Source organism: Protopterus annectens, chromosome 8.part0 (assembly GCF_019279795.1).
Source record: "Protopterus annectens isolate FY-2018-M chromosome 8.part0, PAN1.0, whole genome shotgun sequence".
Lineage (NCBI taxonomy): Eukaryota > Metazoa > Chordata > Ceratodontiformes > Protopteridae > Protopterus > Protopterus annectens.
The window spans coordinates 1,439,985,536-1,440,010,314 of NC_056741.1; the positions used below are offsets into that span (position 1 = coordinate 1,439,985,536).

Consider the following 24,779-nt stretch of genomic DNA (forward strand, 5'->3'; position numbering starts at 1 on the left):
TTTTAATTTTCCCAGTTAATTTAAATGCAGAAAAACTGATCTGTTTTCAAGCAAACTCCAAAGTACCATTCTTTACAATATATTTGCACATTATGAGCCAGATCTCAATAGATGTGCATTCTGTGTGAGTGACTTAATGTATTGATGGGCCTTACAACAGATAAGTCAATTACACCGACAGCAAGTCTTTTGTAATCGGGTCCTGCTGTAAGCTTGCTTTATAGATAAGCCTTACAATGGAGAGTCACTATTTTTAAAACAGCAAGATAGACTGAAAGGGGGTGGTCACTTTTGTATTCTGGCACTATGGAATACTGTAGGATGGCCAGTAAATTTAAATAGTTGAAGGGGAGTGATTTCACAAAATGATCATTTTGTGCTTACTCACAAAAGCCAGTAAAAGCAGAGAGGAAATGAGATATATGGTCAAATTAACATAAGGGGAGGCAACTAGAAAGACAGTGGTGTTTAAGAACACAACAATAACTGGGTGGGAGAGTGGGAAAATGATTTCTGCTTGACTCACAACAGACAGAGCTGTGGTCTCTTTTCAAGTTTTAATATGCAGTTAAAAGCAGAATAGAAGTAAAACACAAGGTAAAGAAAACAAATCACAGTATTCAAAACAGAAAAAGGCAATAAAATAATACAAAATACAAATACAACAAATAAAAAGCAAACTAACCTTTCCCTCACAGCAGAGTGTAGCAGTGTCTAGGTGATCCTTTCTAGTAAACCGGGTTGGATGTACAGAGTTAAAAAAACATAGGACCCTATATGGACTGTGTAGTAGGCTTAGCCCCCCAACCCCCACAGAAACACAATGCAAAAATAAATAAATTAAAAATAAAATAAAAGCAATAAATTCTGTATATTATTTTTGGGTTACCGGTGTGGTTATTGTTTTAAAAATCTTTATAAATGGTACTTGGAAATTTAACATTTTCATATTGGTTTTATTGCTTGTTATTACATCATGTTATTTTTTTCTGTACTCTATGTATTTCTGGTTGATTGGTGATGGTGCTGATAAAAGTGTAGATAACTTTTTATAGCATGATCAGATATATTAAAAACGGTTTTATTTCAGTATGCTTATCTAGAGTGCTTGTGTGCTACATGTACTGTTTTGTCACCTTCCAATTTTGAGTGATGATAGTTTTAAATTCACTACTCTGCAGTCTGATAATGTTTATTTCTCTTTCTTTCCAGATGCTGCCCTCTTTCCTTCTGCCCCATATACAAAATTCTCACATAAGCTATGCTTCCTTTTGAAATATGTCTCTCGAAATCATCAGTGCCTGCTTGCCAACTTCTTGTGCCCAACTGCAGTCCCAGAATATGTGTATCATTCCTGCCACTTCCTCCCGATGTCTTCGGCATCTAGTATCCTCCTTTCTGCCTTTCTTTACCAATCTCTGAGGGGTTAGATACCATACACCATCTGTGCAGTATTCTCAGGGTTTAATGTCCCATTCTGTGTGGCTCCCCACTTTTATTGCGTTTTGCCAGTATCCTATTTCCTTCCATCCTTCCTCCCCTTCCCAGTTCTTTTTCATTCTCATTTCCTTAACCTTGCCCCTTCTCTCCCTTTAATGCTTCATCGATCTTCAGGGTGCCATACTCTCTTTTTTTGCCGTCCTCTCATACCTGCTTCTTTCTCCTGTTGCTCTCACTGCATTCTTTTTCCAAGCTTCACTGAGTACCAAGCATTTCATCCATTGTGCCTCTGACATTCTATGTTGACTCCTTTGTTGCCTTAAATCTTTCTTTGCAATCCCTTCCTCTGTAAATCAGTCTTCTTCTTGAACTATTCCACTTTGTCTCCAGATGTCTTAATTTTCTTTCCTATTTTTGGTCCCCAACCTTCTGCTTCCCAAATTTCTCTGCAGTGTTGCTACTGTTTAACATATAGCTGATGCAGGTTGTTGTAGCAATACTTGGTGCATATTTAGTAAAAGGATAATTATCTTTTAGGTACACAGAACTACTCAGTAACAAATAAATTACCCTGCTAAATAATTCATTCTACTGTACATGACTTATGTATTAGCCTGCCAAAAATGCACAGTCTGTATTTAGCGAATGCAAGGAAGTAATTGCTGACACATTCCTGCCAGTTTAAGGGCAACGTAACGAATGAAAGATCTGGTTTTGTGTCAGTTCACAGTAAAATAACCAGTCCGTAATCCCCTTTTATGACCAAACAGGTAAGGATAATCAGTGGAATTTCAGTATAACCAATAAGATATGTGTTTTCATGGCATTACATGGTCAGTTTAACCTGTGGCTATCTGCCTTTATGACAATACTGGACTAGGGTAACCAATAGATGGGCTGTTCTATTTCAGTACAATGTTAGGATAACCAGTGAGAGGTCTAGTTTTATGACAGTTCCTTGTCATGGTAACATGACACAAAAAGTTTTTATTACAATAGAGGGTCAGGTCATACCTGGTATGAGAAAACAGGATCTATAGATGCCACGTTTAACAGTGTTAGAAGCCAAGACACCCATACAAAAAATATTTAAATATAGTAATCCTGAGATCATGCAGGTTTTGGGGTAATGAGAAATTTCCTTACCTTCACACAAAAAAAAGATTGCTTCTTTTCGGTCTTGCACTCTGCAATATTTACATGTATCCCAGAAATGGACATTATAACCATTCAATCTTCCAGCCATCAAGAGTAACTTTTCTACATTGACAATACAGTGACAATATAAGGTTATTGTGGCCAGTGGATAATATACATTCATGACAGTACAGGATAATGGTGACCAATGAATAGTATGCATTTAAGCCACTACAGGAGGATAATGGTCAGCAAATCACCCAGAATCAAGCAAACAATGAGCACAGCTGGTAAAAGCTGAATTGCAATTGGGCTACAGTAGAAGTAGAAAGGATGCAGAATGGTAAACCAGTACAGAGCAAGAATAAGAAGCTTTAACTTGTTTTCCTTCCTTCAGCCAGAGGGGCAGGACATGAACTTAATACAAAGACCCTTACCTAGAGGGTACTTAACTGTGTCAAATGTTGTGGTGTGGATGTGCATCTCAAAGTCTCACTGCATACCCTCAGATAGTTACAGGCATACCCAGTTGGGGGGGGGGGGTCAGGGCTTATCACTTAACTGCCTGCCTCCCAGAAATCAGAGCTAGCCACAGTGTGATGACCACTCCCAAATCAACTCACTCCCTCCCTGGCTACAGAGGTAGAAGTTCAACCACTTCATTCTCCTAGATCAGGACTCCATCTAGCAATAAAAATAGATTGGACATTTACTCAGTATGGAACATTACAGAACCCCACTGTTCCTCCTGGACTGAGTCGTCTTACTGTGAGGAACAGCCAAAACTTGTTCCACTTGATGATGGGTATTAATGGAGAGTGGGGCTATGGGCTGATCGGTAAGAGATAGCAATTGCTCTATTTACACACATATCACAGTGATGGTTGCTAGGAACCTGCAAAAAAAAAAGTGAGACAGAGAGAGGTCTGGGTCTGTACTGTAATAATAATGGCATGTGTAACTATACATAAAAAATATAATGAGGACCCCCATGGTCAGTGTTGTAGGACAGTGTGTGTGTTATAACTTTAAGAAGCATTTCAAAGTGAGGGCATGTGCATATAAATAGAGAGCACATGCAGGCAGCAGTGCCATTTTGAGAGAACAGCCAGAGTGTTAACATCTATGAGTGCAGTAGTTAGTCTGTTTATAAGTTTATTTAAGTATAAATTATTAAGCCTCACTCCTGACGTGTTTGTATATAATAAAGTGCTTCAACTGAACCCAAAACTGTTCGTCTGTTTTATCCTGACCAGACGAGTGACAAGTGTGGCATTTCCAAATGTGCAGCTACTCAAGCTTGCGCAACCATGCATGCTGAACCAGATAACTGTGATGCAACCCAGTTGCAGCTAATCAGGCCATTGCCTAGGATACACCTCCCTGTATTAATGACATTAGAATGAGTGCTGAGTGTCAAGCCTGAGATAAGCCTGTCAAGCCTCAACTCCAAACTGAGATTTGGAGATATGTAGTAGAGTCCCGGATTTACATGCAGGCATTCATGGTTCAAGTACCAAAAATAGGCAAGCTATTTTCCTATACTGGAGGGACAGGTTCCTAACCCAGAGACTTCTCATACTCTGAAACAAACTTCCCATTCAAGTCAAGCGGAGTACTTCACTGGCCCTCTTTAAGAGAAATATTGACGAGTGGATGGGCAATAGGAAGTTCACCCCAGGGATCATTTCAGTGGCCTTCCTTGACAGGGGCACTGGAAACTAACCTTGGGTGGCATGATGCCAGGGAATCTTCTTGGGCTAGGCTTATATAGGCTCCAGGGCCATTAGCCTAGTACATACCTACAAACCTATGAAACTACGGGGATCAAAGCTTTATGAATTGCAATGCAGAGACATAACGACAAGCAGCATAAAGATACTGACAGCTCCACCTCGGTGATGCCCAATCTCACCATTAGATCAGTAATGTACCGCAAAGATATTAATGTAGTATTGCTAGATGTTCTACACAAGACACATTGCAAACAGTTACATCTGCAGCAACATAACTACAATTCACACACAGGCCTCAGATTCTATGTTACATACCAACCATCCAGTATAAACAAACCTTAGGCACTATAAACTGAAAGTATTGACTTTATGTGACTCTAATAAAGCACTGAATTTATATAGGGAAACAGCTGGCCAAAGTTGTAATGTCAGTAAGATCCAAATTATACCAATGCTTTTGTGCTGAAACAGATTCTCTCCCACTATTTTTTTAGCAGGAGCTTGTGACTATTAGTGGCATTAACCATGTGGCACCTAATGTCTGTGAAAATGATTCATTAAGGTACTGCGCTGGCATTTTTATAGCGTAATTCAGCCTTGTAAATTGAATGAATGACACATTCATATACTAAACAGTGTGCACACTGCTATTCTAAATAAGTGTCCAATGGCAGATGACTTAAAAGCACAGGCAAATCTCCAGCCAATGTATTTATAACATTCTTTATAAACAGTGACAATCTGACCTGTTACATAATGTAAAATTAATGGTGTGCATGTGTGTGTGTGTGTGTGTGTGTGTGTGTGTGTGTGTGTGTGTGTGTGTGTGGGTGTGTGTGTGTGTGTGTGTGTGTGTGTGTGTGTGTGTGTGTGTGTGTGTGTGTGTCTGTGTGTGAGTGTGCGTGTGTTTGACTGTGTATCTACTTTACATTAAAATTTCATCCCTTATAGTTTTTAAGCATCACATTCTCATCTCTATTTTATGTGTTTTTATGTGTTTTATGTGTCATCAAATGATTTTTTAAATATTTAAATAACTATATACATAAATTAATAACACTGTGTTTTTTAGCGCTTAATGAGTTTATTAATTGATTAATTAATTGATCTAAGGTATAAAAGCTGAGTGATTTCGGAAAACTATTGTTCTGAGGAAGTCTACTTGACGAAAGCGCTTGACTGTTTGTTATTTTATACAATAAAGTGTGTGAAGAGTGTCTAATGATCGTAGCATCTTTCTTGTCTGTTGGTTTCACGTGAGTGTACGGGGACTAGTTATCGGCTTGGAAGTGGTTTTCTTGGTTGCTGGTTTATTTGCTGCTTCCCCACCAGTGGTTATTACTTTACATTAACGTAAATCCATAACACCGAAGATGAAATAGCCAAGAAGAAAATAAGGAAACGTAAAATGACGAACCACGTCTTTTTTCCCAGGGCAAGTAAACACTTGCCCAAAACTACACTACAACACACCAAACTATCTGAAACCCACTTACGTGGGGGGATACACCCCCCAACGTGGGAGGCTGTGCCCCTACACCCCTCCCAACTAAATATACCAACTCTGGGATCACACTACAGTGGGGAAAAGGGCATTATTCCCCACGTTGGCAAGTGTTTACTTGCCCTGGGAAAAAAGGCATGGTCTGGCATTCTAGGTATCATCATTTTCATCTTGACTATTTCATCTTCAGTGTTACGGATTTACAGTAATTTAAAGTAGAGCCATATCTGCATATATCTATGTACCTGTATTTATACCTGTCTATATATACTTATATAAATAGCTACAGATACAAACCTAAAACTGACAAAGGGTTAGAATGAAATATATTTAATAAAATGCCACTAAAAGCTGAGATAAAAACAAAAAAAGTACTTTTGTCCAGTATCTGGACTTCTTCAGACCATAATGAAAAAAAAAAGGAATCAATCTGTCTGTCTATCTGTCTATATTTTTTACATTTACTCATTCCAAAGAACTTTTATGCTTAAGAATATTCCATTAATAAGGAGGGTGTTTTCAGCTGCATCACATAGAGGGACTCTGTAACAACAGATAAAGACAATTTAATAACAGAAATATTTTTAAGCATGAAGTTATTTCAGTTGCATAAATATAAAAATGCCTTTGGCCATTGCGGTCTGAAGAAATGTAGATATCACCAGACAAAAGCACTTACTGCTTTATCTCAGCTTCTTACACATTTCATTAAACGTGTTCCATTTTAACCCTTGCCGTTTTAGGCTTTACTGCATGACTTCCAAGACAATGCATATATAAGTGTGTGTGTGTGTGTGTGTGTGTGTGTGTGTGTGTGTGTGTGTGTGTGTGTGTGTGTGTGTGTGTGTGTCTGTGTGTATGTGTGTGTATGTATATATATCTTAAATAGACACACGCACATATATCCACAACCCCTTTTTCCCATTTTTGCATATGGGGTCAGGGTATCACTTCAACAGTGACGATCAGTTAGAGTCAAGAGTGGCTAGCCCTCCTGCAATAGTTCATCCACACCCCTCACTCACACACATAGTCACACCTCTGGCCAATTTAGATCGCTCAATCCACTTACTTCATATCTTTGGAATGTGGAAGGAAACCGGAGCACTAGGAGGAAACCACGTGTACACAGGGAGGACATGCAGACTCCGCACAGAAGGCACCCAAGCAGAGAATTGAACCAAGGATCTATATGTATATCTGTAAATATATATCCATATATATATATATATATATATATATATATATATATATGTATACATGCACACACACACACACACACACACACACACACACACACACACACACACACACACACACACACACACACACACACACATATATATATAGGGTCTATATTATATGAATGAAATTTCATATAATCAAACGCTCTAATGAGCGACAATTATGGAAATTGAAAACGATATTGTGGGGGGCTGTGCCCCCCACACCCCCCGCTAAATATATATTCCAACTCCGCGATTGCACTACAGTGAGGAAAGGGCAAATACTCCAATCTTCACTGTTTTGTGATCCCACAGCATGCATCTCAATTTCCGGGATTTTTGCTCATTAGAGCATTTGATTACATGAACATTCATTCATATAATATAGACCCTATATATATATATATATATATATATATATATATATATATATATATATAGAGGGTTCCTATTAGAAGACCGAAGATGCGTCTTGGTCGAACTGAAAAGACTGAAACGGCAAAATATCAAAGTGTATTTTAAGCAAATTCTTTCCCTGGGAAAGAATTTGCTTGGCTGCTTTATTACTTTGGTGTTTTCGTTACTGTAGTGTGGTCACGGAGTTGGTATATTTAAGTAGGGGGGTGTGGGAGGCTAAGCCCTCCACTTATTGTAATGTTTAAAGTGTTTTGTTTTTTATTTATTTTTTTGTTGGAACAGCAATTTTTTCCCTTGGAAAAAAAATCGCTGTTCTGACAGTTCGACATTGTAAGATTTCGCTTACATAGGGTCGATTAATCACCATTCGCTTTTTTAAGCATTTGGTGATGTAATATATATATATATATATATATATATATATATATATATATATATATATATATATATATATATATATATATAAATGGAATCACTACTAAATACCGAACGCTCAAAATCCCGACGCTTAAAACACTGAAACCACATGCCCAAACCCCACAATACTGAATATTTAAAACCACAAAATTCAAAATTGTGAAAGTTACACAACCAAACAGCACACACACACACACACACACACACACACACACACACACACACACACACACACACACACACACACACACACACATACCCACATCTTCCCCCCACAACCAAACAATGCATCCTACACTAGACATAGGCAAGAGGCAAGCCCCCTTGCACCCCCCATCTGAGGGGTGGCACCCCCTACCTCCATACTTTATTATTCTAACTCCGAGATCGCACAAACAGACACACAAGGGAAACTCACACCCACACATTACAGTCCCTCACACACACACACACACACACACACACACACCACAGTCACAACACACACTTACACACACTACACCCCTCACAAACACAGTTACACACACATACTTACCTGAACCGCAACACCAGAAGCGCTAATGCAAAATCCCTTAACATCGGGATTTTGCATTTCGTGCTTCTGGTCTTTCGGTAATGTGGGGTTTTGGTCATCTGGTCTCGGTGTTTTCAGCATGGGGATTTTGGGCGTTTGGTATTTCGTAGTGATCCCATATAGATACACCAACTGCATTAGGAAATAACTGTGGTGTGCAGTATCCTCTAGACAGGAGAACATAGGCCACAGACTATGTGCTGCATCTGGGCTATTCACTCAGCAGTATTAAACGTTGGTGGTACTTGATTTGGTCACAATGACTAAAATTACCAAAAACTGGGTGCGGATATTTGCTGGTACTGAGGACTGAAGATCCAGTCACCTCCATTCCTCATCAGACATCCATAGCCAGGGTCTACATTCTCCTATTCACCAGGGTGTGCTCACCATAAAACCCAGCAGCCCTGGGTCAATTAGCTACTGGCTGGATAGTGTTCAGTTGCCAAGCCCAGGTTACCTGTGATAAATGTTTTAAGGAAAAGCTGGATGTAAAGCCAATCAACCTGCCAAAAATAAGCTAAGGATTCCTACACTGAGTGCAGTTTCATTGATAAAGTGTAGCTTGGAAGTGGGTGGATTGATGGTAATGAGGAGACTGGATATCCTTATGTTGAGGAGACAAGGTGGGAAGACAGTGCAGCAAGTTGCTTGGTATGGGATCCAGATTCAAGGAGAGGGAAGTGTGCTAAACAAGTCATCAGAACATCTCCCTATTGAAATGTCAGTACTTAAAATGCTGAGAACCAACACACTGAATGAAAAAGGCCAAAGACTAAGGAAAAGAGTGAATCTCGAAGATCGCTCTTCTTCTTTAAACTTTTTTTATTTTGCAAGGAGGCAAGCCCCTCTTCACCCCCACACACCTGAACTTGTATATACCAACTCAGAGACTGCCATACCCTGGAGAAAACTGAATATTCCAGTAAATGGTTAACTTGGACTTTGTATACTTAAGTCCATTTTTTGGCCATTCAGTCTACCCATCAGAATTAGTGATAGACTCATGGCAATCCAACTCCAGTGTAAAGGCAGGCCAATAATTATAATCTCATCCTATGCCCTACAGCAAGCTGTGATAATAAAAAAAGAGGGCATTCAGAAGCAGTTTCCAGACCTCCTAGATAAAGCAGGACAAAATGAGTTGATGTTGACAATGAGGTGCTGAATGCCTATATGAGGAGAGACAGAAGAGTATATGAGAACTGCCTAGGTCTACATAGGTGAGGCAACAGCATTAAAGGAGAGGCCATTCTATGCTTCTGAGAAATGATTGATGGGACCATCACATGGATCATTGAGAAAGAGGCAGTCATAACATCACATACAAGAGTGATCAGTATGCCACCTAGACAGACATCCGGCTATTAAGGAAAGGACAACGGAGTAAAATCACAGCTTGAAACTTCATTCTCAGTGAAATGGACAGCTCACAGCATGAATCTCTTGTTATCACTGTGATGATGGGAGGTAGTATCAACTGTGCCACAGGGAGTAGGACAGTGCATGTGTAACATATGCCAGTATAGCTAGCTGGAGTTTAGTAAAGAATTATATGTCATTTTAATATCAAACTGATTTGTACAGATGCTTGTGTTATGTACTTACAAATGTATTTGTAAAGTTTCTTTTGTTAAAAATGTATTAACAGTGGATCCTGCTGGACAGAAAAGAAATAAGCATGTATGCCGGACTGTATTGTTGTAACTAGTGAAATGTATACATGTTAACAGAGGATACTGGAAGAGAAGTGGTTAAGCTCAGCCCAGCTAACCTTAAGAAAAATAGCCTGAAATTAAATGACTTGATTTAGGCTATTAAGATTTTATCTCACAGGTCTGAATGCAGCTAGAGACACAATGTCTGTCAAAAGCCTGCACTGGGATCCTGCTCTATTGTCCTTAGTGGTGAGCTAACTGCTACCAACTGCTTAACCAAGTACCTGTGCAATACTAAAGTCTCATGCAAGCAAGTGTTCAGTTCAAAGAGTGTTAAAATGTGTTTTTAATTATGTGCAATATTAGTCTATCTGCCTGCATGTCTGTGATGAAATAGCTAAGTGTTACATGTGTAAATGTCTATGAAAATAGTCTATATGTTGTCTGCACATTGAATCCAAAGACACAGAATTTCTTTCAGTTTTTGCACTTGTGTGATTTCTGAATGACAATAAAGTTTACTTTGACTTTGACCCTCGGGTGTCACAGAATGGTTTGTTAGTTTCTGCAGGAAGGGTGGAAGTGTTGGAATTGTTTTACAGTTTCCAAATGCTATAATAAACCTTAGCTAAAGTTCTATGCCTGTATTGTGACACATCAGTGTCAGATCCTGGCTCAGTTTCTAGTGAGAGGGTAGTGTGGGAATCACAGAGTCAGGTGACAAAATGTGATGTCATTCTGTAGCCATCACTGAAATTGTATTTGAATACTAGTGAGAGATGTGAGGAATGCATGCTGTTTTTGGACCTGACAAGACATTCATCCACTTTTGCCTTGCTTTAGTAAGCAACTAGGGAACAGTAATTTTTCAATGAGTTAAAAAAATATAGTGGGTTTAGCTATATGTTGTTTTTTCTGTATCTGTCTGATGCTTTCTATCTGTGTTTTTTATATCTCCTGTGATTGAAACTCTGGTGTTTATTGTATTGTAAATAGACATTCACTATTTTCATGTTTTTTTTTTTTTTTTTATTAAATGTATCTAAACCTTTAATTGTGGCTGGTCTTTTAAAAAATATGTAACCTTTGAAAGTACTTGAAATTTTTAGTGGTACTGTGGCTACACGTTCCTGAAGTCTTGCTACTTGGTTAAACACTACCAATTGTGTAAGTATTAATTTTACTAAATGTAATTGGGCACCCTGGTAAGATTCTTAAATTAGATGGCTTCAGGTGTTCTGGTGGCAGCAAATCTACCTTATAGTCTATGTGGAGGTGGCAGAGCGAGTAAGCTGTGCTAGCCTTTCCCAGGTGTGTGTGTGTGTGAAAATCAAACGTCAAAGAGAGTGTGTCTGACAGCTACTTTGAACAGGGACACTGAGAGTACTTTTTTCACAGAGAAGGTGGTGGAGGACTTGGCTTGGAACACCCAGCTAAGGACTCAGATTTATAGTTTTCAGTGGGGAGTCTTATATGGGGCCTGAAGAGAAAGCCAAGCCACAGAACTGGGGTGTGCATTCCTTGTGTGCTCTTGAGGTAAATTGTGTTCAATGCAGAGGCCTGCATCTTTAAATACTGTCTGTGTGAGTCTATTTTTCATACAGTGAGTGTTCCCCACCTGTGGCAGTGGTGAGGATTGAGACTCCTTGATCACTAGCCCAGTGGAGGGACATCACAATCACCATCAGCTGAAAGCAGGGTTCAGAGAAGGCTTTCCAGTCAACAGAGATTTGCCTGAAGACATGGAAATTGACTGAAGTGAAAGCAGAAGAGTTTAAAGAATTACTCAGTGCTCCACTGCCTCAAGAAGAAGACAATATCTGGAGTCAAAGGTGACTGGCAGAGTATTGAACAGATATGAAGCTGAGCCAGGTATGGAAATAAAGTACATAAGGAAAGCTATGGTATGGAAAACTCCTGGAAGTTATGAAAAAAATCGAGTGTAGTAAGAAATAAGAAATAGTAAAGATGGACCAGCATAAAACAAATACTGGTTTGTTAACAAAGAAGCTAAGAGAGAAGTCACAATGGCAAAGAACAAAGCAGCATGGAAACTCTACCAGCATCTGGAATGTGACTCAGGAGGTAGTACAAAGAAATGCTATTGGGTTGCAAGGCAAATACAGAAAAACAATGAAGATAGTTGTGAGATGCCATTCATAGGAAATGCCAGCAATAATGGGCTCACTTATCCAGAGGATAGAACAAATATTCTCAGCAGCTTATTAATCAAGAAAATCCAGAAAAGCTGTATTACCTCAGACACAGCCTATGATGAAAGAAGAGGAGAATCCTACCCTACAAGAAGTAAGACCAGCACTATGGAAAATGAAGTCAGGGAGAGCAGCAGGCTTAGATGAAGTCACAACATATATACAATCAAAATGCTGGGTGAGTTGGGGAAAAATGGCATTTCAGGGTGCCCATCACAGTACAAAGAGAAAGGCATATCCCGGATTACATGGACTCAGGGACTTTGTAATACCTGTCTGATTTTCTGGGAACAGAAGGTAGGGCATCAGGAGTCAAGCTGGATTCAAGGAAAACATCATCCACCACATCCAGGACTGGGGGGATGGCTAAGGGTCTGTGTTGCAGAAGATCTAGGAATTCCCTGAGTCTCCCATTGGAAATGCTCTCTTAAAGTATGCAGGGTTTCCCCAAAGGAAAAATTGTCTGGGGGAGAGGCTGAAGTAATGGATTCCTCTGCATCAGAATCATCATAAGTGAAGAGGCGCTACATGACTTCATAGTCAGAGGCATCACATTCATCCGACTCTTGTTCAGACAAAACTACTGGGGACAGATCTCTTTTCCTTTTTGAGGAGGTATCTTGGCTTCCCCTGATTAAGCATGATAAGGTCTTCTGCCATTTTAAGCATTTGAGACTGAGGCAAGGTAGTAGGTGCCTGAGAGTGGATAGTCAGTTTCTTGGGTGTGGTTCGAATCCTGAGCCTAAGGAACTTGGGTTGTTTTAAAAAAAAACGGTAGTCACAAAAGAAGACATCGGTTTGTGTCGAGATTTGGTGGTGCAAAGGACTTCCTCGGAAACCACTGCCTGCTCAGTGGCTCTGGACCCATCTAGGTAGAGATGACCGCAGGATCCTTGGATGAAGACGAATTTTGGGGCATACCGGACTCTGAAAGGGTCTTGGTAGCAGCCTGCGAATCAACTGAAGTGGGCATCAGGGGCAGCGAAAGCACCTCACTGAGTACTGGAGGACTGACGACTAGCTTAACAAAAGCGTCGTCGGAAGGCTTGGACCTGTGCAGTCTGTCTCTGTCATTATTTTTACATTTTTTCAGAAGATCTACTGTACGATGGCTTACCGAAGCCATATCGGAATTCAAGGACTATAAATGAAAATATCTGGCTACAATAAGGGCCCAACGACAGATAGTTCTGGCGTTAAACAAAGCACAGAAGTGATAACAGGAGACGTCATGGTCTAGGCCTAGACAAGTGACACAGTAAGAGTGGAAGTCTCGGTGTGGTATTTGCTTTCCACAGGCGAGACAATTATTAACATTTTCTGACATTGGTTAATGCAAAAAAAAAGGATCCCAACGGGGTACTTAGCTTTAGAAGACTTCAACTTCAATTCGGAAACAAAAACTCAGGTAGCGGCCGACTGGTACTCATGCAAACTGCTTCTGCCTCGGGCTCCATGGCAAGAAATACTGATGTAATAGTGTCAGCTGCCTTATTTTATACCACTGATGACTGGACGTCAATCCTCAAGCGACAGCAACGACGCAAGTCTCTGGTATTCGGGCCGGCCGAGGGCTACCCTGGCAGGGATAACCCAAATGTGATGACTGCAACAGTGAAACATGAAGAACATCTACTACTCATATTAAATGTGCAAATTGTCTCTATCTCGCTCCACATCCAGTCTCAGCATTATAGTTAAATTAGTGTCTCCCCATACTTACAAACCCAGATAAGTGCACACATCCTTCCCTATGAGCACCCACCTGAGTCAAAGGCATTAATTATTTTGTCTTTCCACTTTGAACACTTATTTTCAGTTGTCACATTAATGAAATGTGGCCCACTTTTCCCAAATCATCAGGCACACTTGTAATAATAGCAAAATCTAGTCTCCATATATATCCCACTTCCCATTAAATGTCAATATCTGTCATATACGTCTTATTAATGAAATATATCCTTCTCCTCTTTCTTCTAAACACACAACTCCAGCTATGGGGTCTAGCTTTAAGATGAGGTGCCCATGTGCAGGAACAGGTCAAGAAGAACAATTAGTGAAAACCACTGCTCTCTGTCATATTACTGATGGTGCACATGGTTACCATTTTGTATAAATATCACATATGCTGTTATATCCTGAAAATATTTTTGTAACAATGAAGCGTAAATTACATGGCTAAGTGCAAGCTGTCATTATACAATAGGAGTATTTCCCTTTTTATTGAACTCTTTCTTTTCTGGTAACCCATATCTGCTTTTCCCACATTTTTAGGTATCAATTGCACCAAGTAAGTATTAAAACTTCTCTTTTTTTGGGGGGAGGGGGGTGAGGGAGAATAACCTAAAGTTGTCACCACCTTTAGAATTCCATACTGCACAAGCAGATGGAGTATTTACATGCCCCCCCCCCCCCCACCATAGTGAGCTTTAACATAAGGAAGCTGCTAACAGCTTGTAAACCTTTGTTCTATAGCAAGAAGTAGGATTTCTTTAGGATCCGTAAGCATCCCCCCCGGCAATTCACACAAACACCCACCCCCAGCAATTCACCAACATATTTGTGAGTTCTATAATGATTTACAAATCCCACTTGTGGTCTGCAAGTTTCTTTTCCATTTTGCCTGAGTATTTTCATGTTGTTTTTCCATCCCAGTTACTCTTTTTTTCTCTCTACAGAGATGTTCAGATCCTATTACAGGCAGTTCACCTTCAGACAATCACAGCCTTTGATACTAACGGCTTCTCTTTCTCGCTTTCTTTTATTACAGCTTGTTCCTTTCTCTATTGCCCCATTGTCTAGCCTTTGTCTTTGCTCAGCAGGTAGTTAATGTTCATCAAGGTCTCATCACTTCCAGAACAGTACTGTAATTAACAACTGTACTTTGCTCCACTCTTGTTACAATGCGTGTTTACTTTCTATGTCTAGCATGTTGGCTTTATCCCAGACTGCCCCTGAAAATGGAATTTTTATCTCAGGCAGGCATTCAAGGTTAGTAAAAAATAAATAAACTGCAATTAACTATGAAGAATACAGAAAAAGTCTTTAAAAAAACTTGTTTGTTAATCAGACAGAAGTGCATTGCAGCAGTTACATGAATCCATTTCAGCATTCTTACTTCTTTCAAATGAAACATTGAGCAGAGGTCCCTTTAGCAAATTCTGGTGTAAGGCTTGTCTTGTTTTGTGTCCAGACATAAGTAAAATAACCTAAAGCATTATTTACAAATATTACTGCCCTTGTGTTCTACCAATAAAATGGGCACATAACATTTTATAAGTGAGTGTGTCTGTGGGGTGAGGGTGGAGGGGGCATCAGAGTTTAGTCACCTCACTACCAAAGATAAGAAACGTAAAATGCAAGTATGATTGTTTTTACTTCTGCAAAAGAAAATTCTTAACTGCAACTCAAAGAATTATGTCCTCTCATTCATACTAGTACCAAAACATGAGAACAATTCAGGGTGGGAAAACTTAACTGATTATATACTTGGTGGGGAACTAGTGATTAAATGCAAGGAAGAACTGACTGACTGGTTTGCACTAACAACAAGAGTATATACTTCATTACTTACTTGTTCTGTACCACAAATCATTGCAGTTAATCATAGAAATTACAAGGCAAGTAATTCCAGAGATTATCTGCACATTGACAAAACTCACGCTTATGTTTTACCACTCATGTCTAGAAAAACAAAGACGTTTGTCCACTGATGAATTTGTGGATGCCCATCCAGTCATCAAGGCTTGATTTAATGGATAAAAGAATGTCAGCTGGTTTGACATGTAGAGAAATTTTTTTCCGAATATGGGAAAACACTGAGAAATATATCTGTCCTTTCAATAAGTTTTCTGTTAGCAGAGATTTAAGTCCTTCTTGATGGAATATTGTGAAATTATAGGTCTTGCGGAAATTCAAGAAATGAAGGAGGAATGGATCCCTAATGATACAGAAAGCTGAAACAGATCTAGATCTCAGTGTAAGAGACTTAGTATAAGGACAGGGCGTCAAGCCTCTCCTGCTGGTCCAGGGTAGAGACTCCGTATAAGAATAGGAAGTCAAGCCTCTCCTGCTGGTCCAGGGTAGAGACTCCGTATAAGAATAGGAAGTCAAGCCTCTCCTGCTGGTCCAGAGTCATTAAATCAGTAATTTTCCTTATTGGGAATCTCTGGGGACTCTCAAGTTGCCTGATGTACCTGGACAGATACATGACAAAGAAGGCATTATACTCTACAGCTGGTCTAATCAGAACTATGTACAAAGGAATGAAGATATCTGCAGATCTGTCTGACGTGTCTTTAGATAATAGGTGTGCTAAATATAGCATGGCTTTCTTACTAATGATGTTACATGGTGGTTGAAGGAGAGAGAGCTGTCAAGCAAGGTTCAAAGAGCTATGTCTACCTTATCAATTTAGCATGGGGTACCGGCTATATTGTGCATTGTGAAAGAACTTTGTTTTCCAATTCCAAATGTGACAATACTGCACTTTTTTGCATTTCATTTCAAACTATTTTCCATAGGGAATGGTTAGTGTGAGTCAGGTGTTGCAATGAATTGGTAACCGAGGGTTGCTTAACAATAAACCCGGTTTAAAGTCATAATCAAACTTAGTAAGTCATATGTTTGCTGTGGATTTTAGATCAGAGAAGTATATGACAAAAAAGTGGGTTTACAAATGGTTACCCTTTTATTTGATGAGGAGGAACCTGCCAATATAACAATGTGAGTTCTTCCCTCCAGGTTGATTATTATCCCACCAAACCATATAAAGGTTAACATTCAGGACTATTAGCTCACATACATAGGGATGGTGTTAAATGCTTTGGCCAGATCCACATAGGCTGTATGAAATGAATGACCACTACCTATTTCTTCTGTAACTATCTCAAACAAGGTTACTAAATTTAGTTGATATGATCTTCCTTTCACAAAACCAATCTGCTGGGGGTCAAGTTCGATGGGAGAGAGTTTTGATATTGCTTATAAAATCAGATATAAAACATTCCATAGCTTTGCAGATTAATCAGACTAATGGGTCTACACTCCTGGCCTATGTAGCAGGGCCACCATTGGAAGGTGTCATCACAACTGCAGTTCTCCAAACTTCTGGGATGTACTCTGTGGGTAAATTTAGGTTAAACAGGTTCAAAAAGGGTTCATCTAGGCTGTGTTTATTATTATTTATTGGGCATTCAGGAAAATTAATTAGACCAATGAAAGTAGTGTTTTTGGTTTTAGTTCAACTAGGACTAAACCCTTTATGATCTTAGTTTGACAGACTCAGGGATTTGCAATGTTTCAATAGCTGTTTCCAGGGTAAAGTTAACATTCAGCCTGTCTGACAGTAAATTAGTTATGCCTTTCAGGTCAGAGTAGGTGGTGTCATTTTGTATTGGTTCAGTACATGTTGGGTGTTGCATCTTCATTTCTTGATAAAAGTAAAGAAGGCTTTAAAATTATTCTTGTCTTCTAATGCTAGTTTTAGTTTATGTCTGACTTTAATCTTCCTGAGGGTAGTTTTTAGTTCCCTGCTAGTTATTTTAACACAGGTATCAATATGGAATGACTGAATTTGCTATATGGTTTTAAAAGTTCTCTTACTATAGGGCTTATTTACACAGTGAACCACCAGTGTGATCTGCTCCTAAATTTACCATTATATTTGGTTCGAGCAAAGCCAAAATCTGAGCACTTAGGTGGGAATTGAAACTTTTTTGCATAAGTAGCAGTTGGGACTGCATTAGGACAATTGATTTTACAAGTAAAATTTGAGAGTTTATCATGGAATTTGTGTATGTCTGTAGGTTTGATATCCCTAAATTCATGTGTGTTGATTTCAAGTTTGTTTTTGGTCTTTGGGGAAGGTAGTCTTTTATGCTCATTTTTATTTTGGTCTTTTATTTATATAGTCTCTCTCAACTTTTATAGTCATATATCTAGATATGCATACACATATAGGAATTTTATTTATTTATGTAACACATGGCGAGGAAGAAGATAACAGACATAACTCATGAAAATCTGAGGCATATTTCCCATGCATTTTAATCTACTGAATATTACTGATATTTTTATGATGCTCCACTGCAGGAAAGCAATGACTTCTACCTTCCACTTCGCAGTATTCGTTTAATTATATTTGTATGTCCTATACCGTGTTCTGATCTCCAAATGCCGATCCAAATCCATTTTATTCCATAGCATCTTTAATGTTGAGAGCATAGTGACCCTGCAGAACATCTTACAATTGCATATACCTCCTTTCAAGAACAAAAGTAGAGGGTCAGACAATGTTAAAATTATGCAGTTGCATTTCAGAAGGTGACAATTTTGTTTTATGTATGTATGTATGTATGCATGTATGTATGTGTGTTACTTACTAAACTACTGTTTTTGTGCTTAATTTTGCAGATTCACGTGAGCAGTCAGTTAAAACATATAGTTATCACCTGTCATTGTGTGTGGCTGAGTGACACTACATTAGGGTCAGATAATTCAGCTAATTATCCACTTACTGATCTCCATGACTCAGGATTTTAGTTTAACTCACATTCTTTTGGTATAACCAGACTTCTTACATCATCATCAGTGACAGAAGGCTAACAAAGTTTAACAGTTTGTTTAATTTCCTGGAAAACTGTTTACTCTAAATTCTTCAGATCTGAGAAGTAAATGGAATGCGCCTCATTACTAGCTGGTAAAGACTACTCCATGTGTCTTTTGCAGTAGTGACATGCAGATTATTCACTGACTACTTTTGGCATGACCTGTCTATGTATAGGCACCTGTCTGGCTAGACAGCTACATACTGAAACATAAACACATCATTCACAGGCTAGGCTACCTTTGAGCTGTATGTCTGTAGACATCCACTTTTGAAAGTGATGTTTGTTGGTGGGCATATTTGTCAAGTGTTTACAATGTGATCGTTGCAGATGTCAACAGAAGAAAGATCGAGTGTATGCTTTTGTAAGGTAAGTGAGGGTTTGGGACTTCAGTGCCAAAGATTTTGGATATACATATAGTTTTGGCATTAAGGGGTTGGAGTGTGTGAACTAGAGTTTGTGTGTTAAGGTTATAGTAAAGGCTGGGTAAGGGGATAGATTTAGTGTTGTGAGTGTGTGTTGCTGTATGTAGTACATGCTAGAGTGTTTTCTATAATGGTAGAGGTATGGAAGTTTTTTTTAAGGTAAGGTGTACAGTTGGACTTAGAGGCATGGTTAAGTTTAAAGTTAGCCCATATTAGTATGGCGGTGAACGGGTCAAGCTATTCAAACTAGAAAAAATGTGTCTGAATTTGTGATAGGGTTTTGTTTAAGAGATTCTCCTTTTGCAATCTTTTTTTTCTGATTTTATAGAGTTTTCTCTGTGTTGATTTTCGAAATGCCAGCAAAGGTCACCTGTGTTTCAATTCATTTGTATTTCAGTAGGTCATCATATACTCAGATATACTCATATACAGATACACAGATATCCATGCTATGTATAGTTAGTTACTTATACTACACTGTGTAGTGATGCTGTTTTCTTTTTAAAAAGGTTGTGTAGTGAGAATGTTTAGGTAAAATCTGACAATCTTATAGAAGTCTCCATAGCAGACAAATGTTAGCATACTGAACGTGGACAACTGGATGGGTACTCTCAATTTTATTCCTGGTCTAACTGGCCTCTCCCTCTTTAAGAAAAGAAGCAAATCCTGAGAGAGTATTGGTGAGGCACACATGGCCATTAGATAAAATGGCCTAGAAAATCCTATCACTCCTGTGATTATGATACATCTCTACTCCTTGTATCATATTAAAAACTACCTCATGCTCCACTCTAGAAAAACATCAGCATCTAGGATCTTATTGTCAAAGTTCTCTGTGGTCAGCAACTATCCTGTAAACCATCATCCTATTTCCTTACCATATTAACCACCACCTATTACAAAGTAGCCAAATCTGTTTCTAACTCATTTGTGACGCACGTCTGTATTACAATTCAGTTAGTTTAAAATGGTGAGCCCTTATAAGAGCAATGCAGCCATTGCAACTCACCTCAGCACACAGTGCTCTGTACTGACTACAGCCCCAGTAATAGGGGGTTCTCCTACCCAACAATACTGTTATCCCAGTCTAAGAACTCCCTCTACTTTACTTCACCAAGCCCTTAAATAAATAAAACAAACCTTGGTGATGTTGTATACTTCTTTGTTATCACCGAGGTATGGAACAAACTGTACAAGTTTTTGTCAACTTCTAAATGCCTTTTATAAAACAATCTACAGTCCCAGAGCCCTGGCCCATGTAACAAAAACTTCAATCTCAAAACTTCCTCTTTTATAATTTGAAGTTTTCTACTTGTTCTATCTTGCAACTGCATCACCTGTTAATGCTGACATACTCAGGGATGGCATACACATCATCAACTCTCTCATCCCTCTCTACCTTCCCACAATTTCTGTCTTGTACCTCCTTGTATCATATCATTTATCACTTTTTAATCCATTCCCATCTTTTTCAGCTCACTTCCCCAACTGCCTCACCTCCACTTTTCCTTAACCTGCCCACTCCATTACTTCCATTATCTTCCAGTCTTCCTCTCCTGTCTATCCCTGCCCTCTCATCCTTCCACTTCCACAATACCCTTGCCTTACCAGCTGTACTCAGTCATCTTTCATCATTTTTTAATTTGTTTGCTCCAGTGGAACCCTGGAGGTTTGTACTCTTAACTCCCAATGACTGCATCTTGATCTTTTCACAAAATCAAGTTAGAGCTTCAGTTTTCAACCAAATGCTCACACCTCTGGAGCCATAGGGGTTACTTAAGAAATGAAAACAACAAACTGTTCAGGAATGAAAAATCTTTACAGTGGTGGTACTCGTAAGATTCTAGGTCTTCAGCTGAATTGTACAAATCATAATAAACACAGTATGAACTTTAATTATGTAATATTTTATAAATAACTTACAATATATCAGCGACCACTCAAGTGACATGCATACTGTCAGTATCATTTTGCTCATCCCTCTAGAACTTAGCATTCCTTATTTGACATTAATATGTTTGCGTAATGGTAAAGGATATATACACCTGATAGGAGGAGTCACACTGATTGCGTTGGCTGCATCTTTTATACCCCTGGCACTCTGACGTCAGGGAAGAAGCGACAGCAACTGACGCCAGACCAAGACTTTGGAATTCAGGCCAACTGCGGGTAGCCTGCCAGCAGGATAACCCAAGAGTAATGACTGCAACAGTGAAACACGATGAACATCAGCAGCTTACGCAGGTTGTTTAATAAAAAAAAAAGTCTTCACCTCGTCCATGAGTATTACTTGTTCTGTTTTGCAATAAAGTTGATTTTATTCTGTTAAATAATAGTTTGCCATTTAGCAGCTTTGCTGCACTTGCAACAGAAATAAATGACAGTTTCAATGTAAGAGAACTGGACCAATTTTATCAAAATGCTATAAAAGAGCAGCTCCTCAAACTGCAAGGGAACCGCGCAGTAAACTACAGTAGGAAACTGCTTCCATTTGCAAGAAGATGCTTCCGAATGAATAAGATATTTGGGACTGAAATAGAACATAACTTTATGATGTTAGAATTGCTATTGTTATACAATAATCCCATAAGGCAGATTGAAAGGGTTCTTATACAGCTTTTTACTTGGAGAAAGCCGTGACAAAGATGAGAGCAAATTGCTGCTAACTGGTGCAGTTCAACAGGAGGGACACAGTATTCTGCATCTGCAGTGCTTTGCTACCATTACAGGAAATAGCAAATAAAATAATAGCCTGGGTATGGTGTGTGTGGAAATTCAGACAGATGAGAGTCCCTGATAACACCACCACAAATAAAGCTGCTTCTTAATGACTTATGTGTTAAGTGACATCCACTCTGTGCAAAGAAAGGTGCAGTTGAATTTATATATGTTTGATGAATGTAAAATAAGTTTTGAGAGTATTATTTGGTGATTTGTATATATGTAAATATATGTGCGCTTTCAATACTGCAGCGTTTGTTTTGCACCAGGTCATGTCTGAAATGGATCCATTTTGATCAGTCAACCTTCTTCATAAAGAAATAAAAAGATAAAGTAAGTATAAAATCAAGGGCATATACACTTGAATTGGGTACATACCATAATAAGTAACTATGCTTTTTTTGGACTGGAAAGAAAGCACCAACTGCACATGGTTACTAGCAGGCATAAGCATGTGCTCCACAAAGGAAAAAGCTTAAACTATAGTGGCATCATGAATACCTGCATGGTATAGAATAACAGTGTTAGGATTCATGACATTTAGCTGAAACTATAAACAGTAAATCAAGTTGGATGAAATTCAAAGTACAAAACCTCCTCCAGAACTAAACTAAACCAACTCCAACTGTTGCAAGAAAGGAACCACAAACTTCAGGCACTTAGAAATCACACCAGCAGTGACTTCATATGCAAAATAATGAGCTGAGATTTTATATTTGCTGAGTTAAACTCTAATTTGCACTTGATGAAGTGTAGGGAAATAATACACAAATAAATAAATACACACATACATAAATAAATAAACAAATTACTACACCCCATCCGTTACTACATATTAAGTCTGACATTAGGCATGGGGAATATTCAATAGTATCACAGCCTTAAAGCTGACACACACTTCTACAAATGTACACCTGTACATCCTCCTTTCCAGACATCACAATTATGTCTTCGGAATTGTAAGAGGTACCTACTGTATATGCTGTTGCATGGATGAATATCTGCAATACTGTGGCAAACGAGAGGGCTAAGGAAAGGCCTCATCAGTTTTCAAGGTATACTTAAGTGATGGAACTAAATGAGAAGAGAAGGAATCTATCCCTCAGGTAAACAGAAGGCAACAAGAGACAGAGCATCGACACAGGTGAAAACAAATGTTCTCAGACTGCAGCTAGATTTTTCTACACTGGCTAGGAACGTGGGTGAGCTGCAAATGCTGATATGAAAAGAAGACAGGAAATGGAGATGTCTGGTTATATACCGTTCATGAATAAGAGGAAGGAAGAGACGAGGATGTTGTAATCATTTACAGAAAGGAATTCATCATACGTAGCAAAACTGGTGCTGCCAATAACATTATGGCTCAGGGCATTTCTTCCAGTCTTGTCTGTTGCATTTATGTTTAGAATACAGAGGGAAGACATGTGCCCTCTCAGTGGAACAAAGCTGTTAAGGAAATGCATCATACAATAGGAAAGAAAATATAAACATTATGAGAGAGGGGTGTGCCATCAAATGACTTAGAAGGATAGTCAAAATGTATTGTATAAACACAAAATGCAAAGATGGAAATAGTCAGTGTTGTCTTTAGATACTAGCTGCAACTTTTGATATTACATATGCATTTTTAAATGTATTTGCAACTTCAGAGTAGGAGAGGTTGTTATGTAGATACACCTTTAAGGAATACGTTTTTAATCATGTTTGTTGTGGAAAACTCAACCTGTATCTCAACTGTAGCTATAAACGGGCAGCTTGATAGGTTGTTACATGCTGCTTAAACAGTTGTGTTTCACAATCCAGAAGCCCTGTTGTACTTCTATGCTATGCCTGTGGTACTTGCACTGAGGTCCATGCTCCAAGTCCATAGCTGTGTCTGGAAATAAACAGCCTGTGGTGCCAAAAGATGCTGAATCTTTATTGTAACTGTGAGCAGCATGTGCTCTATATAACAAGCTACAACATTAGATAGAGATGGTTTCAACGTAAAGAGGCGTAAACACACACATACAAATAAACGTGCATGGAGATGTACTTACATTTGAAGTTTCTTCTGTGTGCCTGAAACCATTCCTCCTATTAAAAGAAATAAAATATACATGTTTAGTATACATCTCATTCAAAAGTTAACTGTTTTCTTGGCAAGATTCGTCGTGAAAGCAAACTACTAAGGAACATTTAACACACACACATGCAAAACAGAATTTCACCTCAGTGTTATGTGAATTTCCTGAAGGACCAATGAAAATCACCTAATCATTTCAATAAGATTTGCTGTTGCAGATTTCTTGGTGATATGGCCTCTTCTGAGAAACACTGCTATTAGAGATTATATAGTATATAAAACAAACATGTTTAAAATACTTCTGTCTGATAAAAGTACTCATCCTTTCTGTATCAATCATATTTTAACTCTTTCTGTTTTTCTCCAAGAAGATTAAATAAAAAAAATAAATATTCATTTAACAATGATATACCTTGATTAGATCAGTACACCTGTTAAATTTCAGTAGCAAAGCAAACATACCTCTTGGTGCAGGAAATCTGGACACAACCTGATAAAATGGGGGGACAACGGCCCAAAAATAGGGACAGATTTTAAATATTACTCTTAAACGTAAGTTGCTAGAGTAACAGGGTTTGTGTTAATATATATTTTCTGAAGGATTTGAAGTCTGAAACTCAAATGTATTAATTAAATGT

General features: G+C 38.6%; 1 long non-coding RNA gene across 2 annotated transcripts in view; it reads right to left on the reverse strand.

Moving 5' to 3' along the window:
• The window catches only part of LOC122809489, a 1,088,146-nt gene that overhangs the window by 830,587 nt on the left and 232,780 nt on the right, over positions 1-24,779 (reverse strand). For both annotated transcript variants that reach the window (XR_006365912.1, XR_006365911.1), the window contains exon 2: positions 24,116-24,152. This is a non-coding gene — a long non-coding RNA (uncharacterized LOC122809489). The remainder of the gene's footprint in view (positions 1-24,115; positions 24,153-24,779) is intronic.